This window comes from Lycium barbarum, chromosome 8, assembly GCF_019175385.1.
Source record: "Lycium barbarum isolate Lr01 chromosome 8, ASM1917538v2, whole genome shotgun sequence".
Taxonomy (NCBI): Eukaryota; Viridiplantae; Streptophyta; class Magnoliopsida; order Solanales; family Solanaceae; genus Lycium; species Lycium barbarum.
The window spans coordinates 81,972,476-81,983,706 of record NC_083344.1 but is presented as its reverse complement, the minus strand read 5'-3'; positions in this window follow the sequence as shown (position 1 = coordinate 81,983,706).

Here is an 11,231-nt window from a genome sequence, read left to right as displayed (position 1 = left end):
CCAATAAGCTCTGTGCTCAAGCTTAACTGGTAGATGAAAAGCCTTGACAAAAATGAGTTTATATGGATATGTACCAATGAGAGTTTTGTTGGCTGTTCTATAAGCCCACAGAGCATCATCAAGTTTCAGTGACCTATCTTTTCTACTCACGCGCACAGTGTTCGCCTATATTCTCTTAATTTCTCGATTCGATAACTCCACTTGACCACTCATATGGGGATGATAAGCGGTCGCTACCTTATGTTTCACCCCATACTTGAGCAAAAATTTATCAAAGGGCCTGTTACAAAAGTGTGTACCTTGATCGCTGATGATGGCCCTTAGGGTCTCAAACCTTATGAAAATATTTTTTTCATGAATCTCGCTACCACACTAACATCATTGGTAGGGAGTGCAATGGCTTCCACCCTCTTCGACACGTAGCCGACTACTACAAGAATGTACTTGTTTCCTTGGATGGTATGAAGGGTCCCATGAAATCTATACCCTAACAATCAAATACTTCGATCTCCAATATGCTATTCAGTGGCATTTCCTGCTGTTTTGAAATATTTCCAGTTCTTTAACAGCTATCACATGCTCTCACGACTTCATGATCATCTTTGAATAACGTCGGCCAATAAGAACCCGGACTGAAGCACTTTTGCAGCCGTTTTGTCACCAGAGTGATGTCCACCATAAGGCGACACGAGAAAACTCTCAAGAACTGTAGGGACCTCTTCCTTCAGAATGCATCTCCTTATCAGTTGATCTGTGCCAACTCTATAGAGATATGGCTCATCCTAAATGTAGAACCTGCTATCGTGTAAGATCCGCATCTTGTTCTCATGATTAGCATCGGGAAGATATAACTGACTCACCAGAAAGTTCACCATATTTGCATACCAAGGGAGCTCGGTTGACTGAAGAGCAAAAAGTTTCTCATCTGAGAAGGTCTCCTTAATTACCACATCTTCATCAACATGCTCTTGATCTTTAAGCCTCGTTAGATGGTCTACTACTTAGTTCTCTGTGCCTTAGTTTCTGTGCCCTTTCGATTAAGAATCTTGATATCAAACTCTTGCAGTAGCAGCACCTAACGAATAAGTCTGGGCTTCACATCCTTCTTAGCAAATAGATACCGAACAATAGTGTGATCATTATAGACAATCACCTTAGTCCCCACTCGATAAGATCAGAATTTGTCAGAGGCGTAAATAACCGCCAATAACTTCTTCTCCGTGACTGTATAATGCATCTAGGCTGCATCAAGTGTCTTGCTGGTATGATAAATAGCATGAACAATCTTGTCCCTTTTCTGACCAAGAACAACCCCCACAGCAAAATCACTTGCATCACACATCAACACGAAGCAAAGTCCAATCCGGTGCAATGATAATAGGTGCAGTCACTAGCCTCACTTTTAGCTCGTCAAAAGCTTTCAGATAGGCTTCATTGAATATGAACATCACATCTTTCTCTGACAGCTTGCACATCGGATTAGAAACCTTGGAAAAGTCCTTGATAAACCACCGATAAAAACCTGCATGCCCAAGAAAACTGCGCACTGACACGCTCAAATTACACTTTTTATTTGTGTAAAGCGGATGATGGTGTGAAAAGGTTGCTAAAATGGTGTTAAAAGGTTGCTAAAATCGTAGAATACTATATTTAGGTCTAATGTCTTATTCCGATTAATTTGTAGAAACTTGGTTGTTTATGACTAATTGCTAACTAATTGTTTTGAATTGTAATATATGGTAAAAGAAAATCAAGGTTGTGTTCCCGCCAGATGAATGCAATGCTTAGGGTTCTAATAAGATATACTTCTAATGGGTCGTTGTATGAGTGCACTTAATCTCTAATTGTGTTCCTAATATTTCCCAATAATTAAGAACAATATCTCTTTATGATTTTCCCAAATACAAAAGAGTTTACATGAAGAACGATTAATTATGTCAAGTGAATTCCTCTTATCCCTAAATGAATTTATTAAACAAGGTTTAAAGCCTTGAGTTCTTGTTATTAGTTCTTACCAAACCCAAATTATTTTTCCAAATAAATCAAGATTTATGGCATAAGCTAGCATTTGCAACCATCAATCAACAATTAATAATGAAGAACTAACAAACCCTAACAACCCATTATCCATACATCACAACTAGAAACCCATGCGCAAAACACCCATCCTTGGGTCCACAACCTTAGTAGGGAATTTAGCTATTCATAGAGAAAGAACAAAGAAAATAGATAATTGAAATCATAATGCTTACGAATGATTGATTCGAATTGAAGAGAAAATAATTGCAATTGTTTGTAATCCAAAAAATCTCCAAAAACTATAAGTATTCACTGCTAAGGCAATGTAATAATAAAAACTCATAAATGTAGCTTACACAAAACCCTATGAGAAATATTTATAAGGTCTCAAAATCAGAATAAATAATTATTACAAAACAACTGTCGTCGGTCAAAGTGCAGGATGTATTTCTGTCACACCCCACCCTTGGTAAGGCGTGACTGGCACCCGGCACCCTACGGGAACCGAGCGAACCAACTTATAACTCGCATTCTTCATGTCTCGATTGGTAAAAATACGGCTAAGGAATAAATATGAACATAATATCATGCATAAATATATATGCAATGGGCTACAATGCCAACATAACTACCGACACAACATAACTAAGTTATACACAGGAACTGTCTGCAAAGCCTCTATGAACATGACTGAAATATACAAGTCGGGACAAGGCCCCCGGATACCCTTAACCCAATTCATATATATATATATATATATATATATATAGACTAAGGCTCGACAATTCTCTAGGAAGAAGTGGAGCCACCAAACGTAACTCATACCTGAAGGCAGCCTACAGTGCAAGATCCTCGTCTCGTCTATTTGCACCTGCGGGCATGAATGCAACATCCACAAGAAAGGACGTTAGTACGAACAATGTACTGAGATGTAAGGAATGAATAGTAACATGATATAAAAACGAAGATAGCAAAAGATAAGGTGAGTAATTATACCTCGTACACTGTATCAAACCTCTATCACATAAATTAACTTGTCTACAGGAAAAAAAACATTTCATACACATCGATACACAATATACAGACATTTACTATACATACATCTGTCATATCCGTACCCGGCCCTTTCGGGACTCGGTGTCATCTGTACCCGGCCCTTTCGGGACTCGGTGTCATCCGTACCCGACTATTCTGGACTCGGTGTCATCCGTACCCGGCTCTTTCGGGACTCGGTGTTATACCCAACTGATCAGTGGGAGTGCAATGCATACATACATACATATATAAACAAACAAAAAAAGACATAAATGAAATCAATATCATAATTAGCATTATCATTATCACTATATCATTCCTTGAAGGATCAACCATCGTAAGAGGAAATCAATAATGTTGTGAGAGTATCGAGAACCATGAACGTAGGTAGCATTAGAAATAGAATCGTCATCGCTATTTCTCACCTCGAAAGAACATGTATTATGAGGTGAGATCCATCACAAAGAATAGCCTCAAGATCATGAATAAGCTCAATAATATTGTAAGGATAATGAGATTCATAGACTTCTAGCATTTGTGGAAGCAAGGATATTATGGATATGGCACAAAGGTTTATAACAAAAGAATCATGCCTTTTGAAAGAAAGGGTTTAGCCTTAACATACCTTTTGGTTTCCTTGGTCACTTAACGTTTATTCTTCCCAACCTGCAAATCTACAAATAAACCATTCATATTATCAATAGGCGTGTTGTCACCCCCTTGTCTCAAGCATTTAAATAAAATCCCTTTAGGATCTGTCGAAATTCAGGCGGCATCTCCCCTAATTATATGCCTAGCCTGAAATCATAATCCAGCAACCAACAAAAATAACAACAATACCAACATCAACCACAACATTATCAAAACCAATATATTCCATAAAACGTCCCAAACAATGTTCTATCCAATTCCTCCACCCACAAATTCATTATATGATCATTTAATAACCTTTCCTCTGTAAATAAGTTTAAATCAATATAAATAAGGGAAGATTCATACCTTTCACCCGCTAGAACCACAATATCTTCAGTTATCACCTTGATTCCAAGCCAAGATTCGCCGCAATACGATATTATAATCACAACTATACGTTATCCGGACCTAAATCCGGAGATTTCACTTAATTTCAGTTAAAATTTAGTGGGCGGAAGTTGAGAGAATTTTCCAGAAAATTTGGGAAATATTTGGAGTTTTTTGGACTGAAAATGAGGGCTTTTAGCCCTTATATAGTGGGTTGAAGTTGGTGGCAGTGTAGTAGCGCACGACACTACTCTGTCTGCCTAACTTGTAACATCTATAATTCTCTATTCCTACGTCGTATCGATGAACAGTTTATTGCGTTGGAAACTAGACTCGACGAACTTCATTTTAGGATTTTGAAACACCTTAAAACTCCTAATATTCCTGGAGATATACTCCTCAAAATTTGACCCAAAATTTTATCCAAAATTCTGCCAATTTTTTTAAAATTTTCAACAAATTTATTTTCTTCGATTTGCTTGGTCCCGGAGTCTCTCATAAGCTTATTATATGAACATAAACCCTCGTAACCATAAGGTTGGCGCATATAATCTCATATATCCTAGAAGGTAACTCCATTAACCGTACTTAAAACAATCATCAATAGTTATAAATTTCAACGTACAAAACTACGAGGTGTAAAATTCTCCCCCCCCCCCCCTTTGAAAAACATTCGCCCTTGAATGTTGAAGTAGTGTTCGTTCAGATGGGAATGTCGATATTCTTACCTGCATTTACTGGTATTTACTTTACTCACTTGCAGTCTTAGCTGTTTATTTAAAACTGCACTTATATGAATTGCGCAGCTTATCCTTCTTCTTATCATTCAGAAATTCTTGCTCTCTTCGATATCTGCGTATCTTTCTTACACTTCACAGATATTCCCGGCCTTTGTCTTAGTCACCAGCTTGTTCCCATCAAACGCGATATCTTTAATCATTTCTTTTGAGTTCTCCTTTTCCTCTTAACCTTTCCCGACTCTCACCTGATAAGTCTTTTCCCATAGTCGAGCACACTTATCTGTTATTTTGATTCATTAATCAAGCGGGTCTCTTGATTCCTTAAATGTTCGTCTCCTCTATTTATATCCATGAATCGTTTTCTTGCGATCTTATCTCCGTCTACTTTCAAAACTTCTGCTTTCATTTTCTTAGCTCATCTTGCTTCATAACTCTCTATTACTTTTCGATTGCCCCATTATCGGGTGTCATAATTCCTCCAATACCTTATCTAGTCAATCCTTGTCTTCGTCATGAAATACCTATAAAGTCATCTTTTCATTCATTTCTTACTTCCCTTCTTAATACCATAGCTTGCTCGTATGCTCATGTATGTCTACTCCTCGTATATTCATCCTGCTTTCCTTACATCCATATCTCTAGTCCAAGCCCATTATCTTATGCTATAATTACCTGCCTTTAACGTAGGCTTCATTTTACCCCAATACAATCGGAAATATAAGGAATAATATATATATATATGAAAAAATAAAATCCGAATCGATCACTACATATATATCATAGGAAGACATTGATGATATACCCGTGACAGCATTAGGGAATGGCTCATGATCCTATTGCTCAGCTAATGCATAATCACGGTTCTGAGGGCCGCTTGAACTAGACATTCTTTCTCTACTTCTACCACGACCTGCTGGTACCTGCGACCCCTGTCCCGGAGGGTGTACCGATAATGATGAACCTATTACTGATCCTGTAGGCCGGGTCGTATCCCTTCTACCTCGGGATGGACAATCATGCATAATATGGCCTGACCAGCCGCAAGCATAACAAATATCTAAACCTAATCGGCATGGTCCCTAATGTAATCTTCCGCACTTAGTACATCATGGTGTAGGTGGCGTCATCCGACTCGAGTCACCCTTATACTATATACCCGAGATTTTGGAACTCTGGCCCGGTTCGGAATAGATAGGGCGATCAAATCTCTTACATACAAATCAGAAAGACGCACTAGCCACTGACTGGCCTAGCAGCCTGGAATACTATGGCTCTTGTCCTCCTCTAAACTCACTAATAGCTCCTAAAGATCTGGCCCTCTTACTGTCACCTCTATCATAATCGCGCTCACCCTCTTGCGACTGTCGTTGCTCTTCCAAATTCTGAGCATGGGCCTGAATACGAGAAATGTCCATCCCCTCCTAAAGTGAGGCCGTCAAACATTCCTTATGCAAATGTGGCCCCAAACCGCTCACAAATCAATGTACACAGTCTCCCATATCTGCTACCATGATTGGAGCATACCTAGTACGGGCTGGCTTAGCTTTAATGAAATCACAAAGTACGTCCTGTACATTCCAAGTATGTGCTGGCTTAGCTTTAATGAAATCTCAAAGTACTGGCTCAAAGTTCGGGCCGTACTTTAAAGAACGGTCCGTCCTTGTCCTCTAATATTTAGTACTCTCTAGAATTTGAGAGCGAGGGACGAGATGGAAGTGCGGGCCGTACTTCAAAGTGCTGCCCGTCCTTTTCCCAATTTTCCAACTTCAGTGAAAATTCTTCATTCTTGCCTTATAGTCCTTAATTACCTGAAAAACAATAAAAACACATCAAAACGACATTAAAAAACAAGTAAAACTTCTTGTAAAAAGGCACCAGATGTGCCGTAATTTCTCGGCACATCACGCACTCCCAGAACAGAAACAGGTGGTGGCAATTTCGCATGCCCGAGTTGGTTGAAAACACTAAACACGGGCACGCGCTTGTCTTCTGCCATCTTTTTTTGCTTATGTAAAGTTCTTTCAATTTTTGGATCAAAGATAGCTAAGACTTTTCCTTGACATCAAGTGTCTGGCATAAACAAAAGAGTTAACCTGAACGAGCACAAATCAACCAACGAACTAGAGTAAAAACTTGAATAGAAATTCCAAAATCCAAACTAAAAAAAACAATAATTTTTTCTAAGTCCCCTGCAACAGCGCCAAAAACTTGTTGCTCCCAAACGTACATGCAAATATACGTGGTAGTACAAGTAAGATAGGATGTTTAAGTCCAGATATCATACCCACAGAAACTTATATTACATACTGCTTAACCAATTCAAACTACATATAACTATTCAACAAAATGACAATGAAAGTGTTTATTGTGACTAAACTGAAAATAAACAATTGAGTGTGAGTGTTTTTGTGACTGAGAAACTTGTGACGAAGACTATAAGTTTTATCAGATAAGAGAAAGTTCTAGGGTCATGAGTTTCAACAATTCAGTTGATCTTCTGACAATTCTACCTATCTTATTTCCTGAGTTACTAGTTGACGGGTTAATTATTACTTTATGACTATCTTCAGAATTGCTCACAAGCCTGTAGATGCTACTATAACGCCTATATCCCTATGATCGTCATAGGTAACAAGAACGCATTTACTCCTCTGTATTCAACTAATCAAGGCTAGAGAGTATATTTCTATCCTCATTAGGGAAACGATTATATCGAACAAGTCGTATTTATTCTTATTACGCATGCAAATTCCCTATCCCTAGTCCAATTCACACGCCACAAATAGTGTTCAACTATTAGCCAGATAATCAAACAATTAATATCAAGAATAAACAAGCTACCCAAAATATGGAAATTTAATAGATAATAATTGTTGCCAAACTAGTTATCATGTCTTTCGCCACAACCCTAGAATTAAGACCTTTAGCCACTCATGATTCTAGATGAAGAACACGAATTCATGAATAATCTAGGGTTGAACCTATTCACAAAAACGTAACAACATAAGCCCGGATACAATGACTCAGTTCTCAAGAAAGCAAGTAAAGTACTAAGATTTAGAGGAAAAGCGACACGAAACTTAGATTTATGCCAAACATCATCCACATAATGCTTGTTTGACCTCCAATAACTCCTTGTCAGTTTGGGCATTCTTATGGTCACACCCCCAACGAGGAGTATGACGGGCTCCGACCGTAGGTCGAAAACCACCTGACTTAACAGTTACTTTGAACATCACATACCATAATTCAAAGAACACCTGCACGCAGAAAAGGCCCATTATAGAAATATCCGATCATTCAACACATATGTAAATATGCGGACCGATAAGGTCGCCACCACATAACGTATATCATAAAACCGGCAAGGCTAACAGTAAAGTATCACAGATCAAAACAATGCCAGCATGACCATATACCATGCTTACATACCCCACTAAGTCTATGAACCTCGAAGAGTATACATATGAACATATATTACACTAGCAGAAGAGTACCAAAAGATAGCAAGTCTAGAGTAGTGACACTTGCTGACATCGCTGAGCTGGCAAATCCTACTGCAGTCGCTCCTCAATAACCCTGTCAGAGCCTGCAGCACGAAATGCAGTGTCCCGTGCAATGGGACGTCAGTATAGATAAAAGTTCTGAGTATGTAAGGATGGAAGCAATAACATAAGTGGGACGGAAATATTAATAGAGTAAAGGTAAACTGTCAGCTGAGAACATACAATATGCCATGCATGAATCTTAAAAATCATATATAAGTAAGCACATATGTGTATATGTATATCATATAAGTATTAGTGCTGCGGAACGTGCAGGCCGATCCATATATGTTAGTGCCGAGGAAAGTACGACCCGATCCATAAATATAATATGTTAGTGCTGAGGAACGTACGACCCGATCCATAAATATGATATGTTAGTGCCAAGGAACGTACGGCCTGATCCATAAATATAATATGTTAGTGCCGAGGAACGTACGGCCCGATCGATAAATATGATATGTTAGTGCCGAGGAACGTATGGCGCGATCCATAAATATTACATGTTAGTGCCGAGGAACGTACGGCCCGATCCATAAATATGATATGTTAGTGCCGAGGAACGTACGGCGCGATCCATAAATATAACCTGTTAGTGCCGAGGAACGTACGGCCCGATCCATAAATATAATATATACATATACATAATGTAAATAGCGTGCATGAGAGCTCATATGAAAGCTACAACTTTATCGGAGTGACGTAAGGTCAGTAACCTCCGATTTATATTATGGAATTCGTGTCGAATCCAAAGAAATAACTTAATGATGATGAACATAATAATATACCAAGAATCAATCAAATAACTAAGACATTAAGAGTTGAGCTACATGACACAGGAATGGAGTGATTTTATTATGGAACACTCATATTCATACTCTAGTTGGATTCGTGCTAAGGAAAGGGAGAGAAACGGACACCTTACATACCTTATCCGTCAAGCCACCACTTAAAGGATTCGTTACTTCGGTGTTTTCCCTTCACCCGAACCTATATATCGAGAAATACATCTTTAATCATACTTTCATCATATTTCCATCAACTTATAAGCACTAATTATTGAAGACTAATTTGGGTTACGAAACTTTGGGCAGCATTTCCCCTATATTCTTTACCTCCTCAAAATACCAAAACAACTCCCAAAAAATACCAATAACATCAACAACAATATCATCAACATTCTACAAGACAAATATGCACAATTCCATCCAAACTTTCTTCAAACCTCAATCCATAAGCCAACAACGTCAACATAACAAACTATAACTTTTATTCTCGTTAATATTCCTAAATCAACGTTAATAAAGAGAGAGATTCAATGACTCATACCTTATCTTTACTAAAGTAGCAAGATCTTCAATATTTAATTTGTACCCAAGCCCTTTCTAACGCAAAACAAAATTATAATCGCGACTACACGTTACTAGGAACACGACTAGTACTCTGTTACTCGAAATGACTCAAAATCCTCACTTTTATGATATATATATGCTCTCTTATGCTTGCTGAATTTTATGGAATTGATATTTGGCACAAATATCATGTTTTGTGGCATATTACATCCTAATCTTATGACTTTTATCGCTTAATTCATGTTGCAATCGTCATATTTGAACTTATGTCGTTGTATATCTTGTGTATAGGTACGATGACAACAAACGATGGAAATTGTGCTTAAAATGATTGGGTTTCGTAGCATATGACGATTAGATGAGGTGACGAGTCGAAGACCACAAAGGCTGAACTCAAAGGAGATTAATTCGGCTGAAGAACCTCACTTTTCTTCCTCATCGCGGGAAGCCTCAGAACATCAGGCCATCCTTCTGCACCGCGGAAGGAAAGCGAGAACCCTCAGTACATTGCGCGATCCTTCCGCGATGCGGAAGGAAAGCGGGGTTCTGCGAAAGTTGTCCCGATTCGACTAGGATTTGGATTCCTTATTTGTTATTCTTACCCTAGCCTATATATAGACGTTTTTATAGCTGAGAATGGTGTGCTGGGATTATTCAAGAATTTGTAAGCCACCGTTCTATTTTTTCTCTCTCTAGGTTATTTTAGTTTTCATCTTTTTCAACCCTAGTTTATTCATGATCTCTTTTGTCTATGATCGAATCATGAGTAGCTAAACTTCTTAATTCTAGGGTTGTGGCGAAAGACTTCAAAGTTGATTTGATGACAATTATTATCTATTGATTTTCCATATTTTGGGTTGCTTGTTTATTCTTGATCTTAATTGTTTGATTATCGGGCCAATAGTTAGACACTATCTGTGGTGCGCGAATTGAACTTGAGAAAGGGAATTCACGTACGTAATAAGAATAAGTAGAGTTTGTTCGATTTAATCGTTTCGCTACTGAGGATAGAGATATACCCTTTAGCCCTACTTAGTTGAATACGGAGAAATAAATGCGTTCTTGTTACCTCTGATGACCATAGAGATATAGGCATTATAGTAACATCGACGGGCTTGTGAGTAGTTCGAGAGAATATCATAAAGTATAATTAACCCGTCAACTAGTAACCCAGGAAATAAAATAGGTGGAATTGTCTGAAGATCAACTGGATTGTCGAAAGCCATAACCCTTGATCTTTCTCTCATCTGATAATTCTTACAATCTTTGTCAAGATAGTCCCAGTCACAAAAATACCCATCACAAATTGTTTACTTTTCAGTTTTAGTTTAGTACAACAAACATCTTGATTTTCACTTTCTTGAATAGTTTCATTCGAATTTGAATTAGTTTAACAGTAGAATCTAAGTCTCTGTGGGATCGATATCTGGACTTAACAGTCTATATTACTTGTACGACCACGTATACTTGCGTGTGCGTTTGGGAGCAACAGGAATATTTGAGAAATTATTATGACAAAA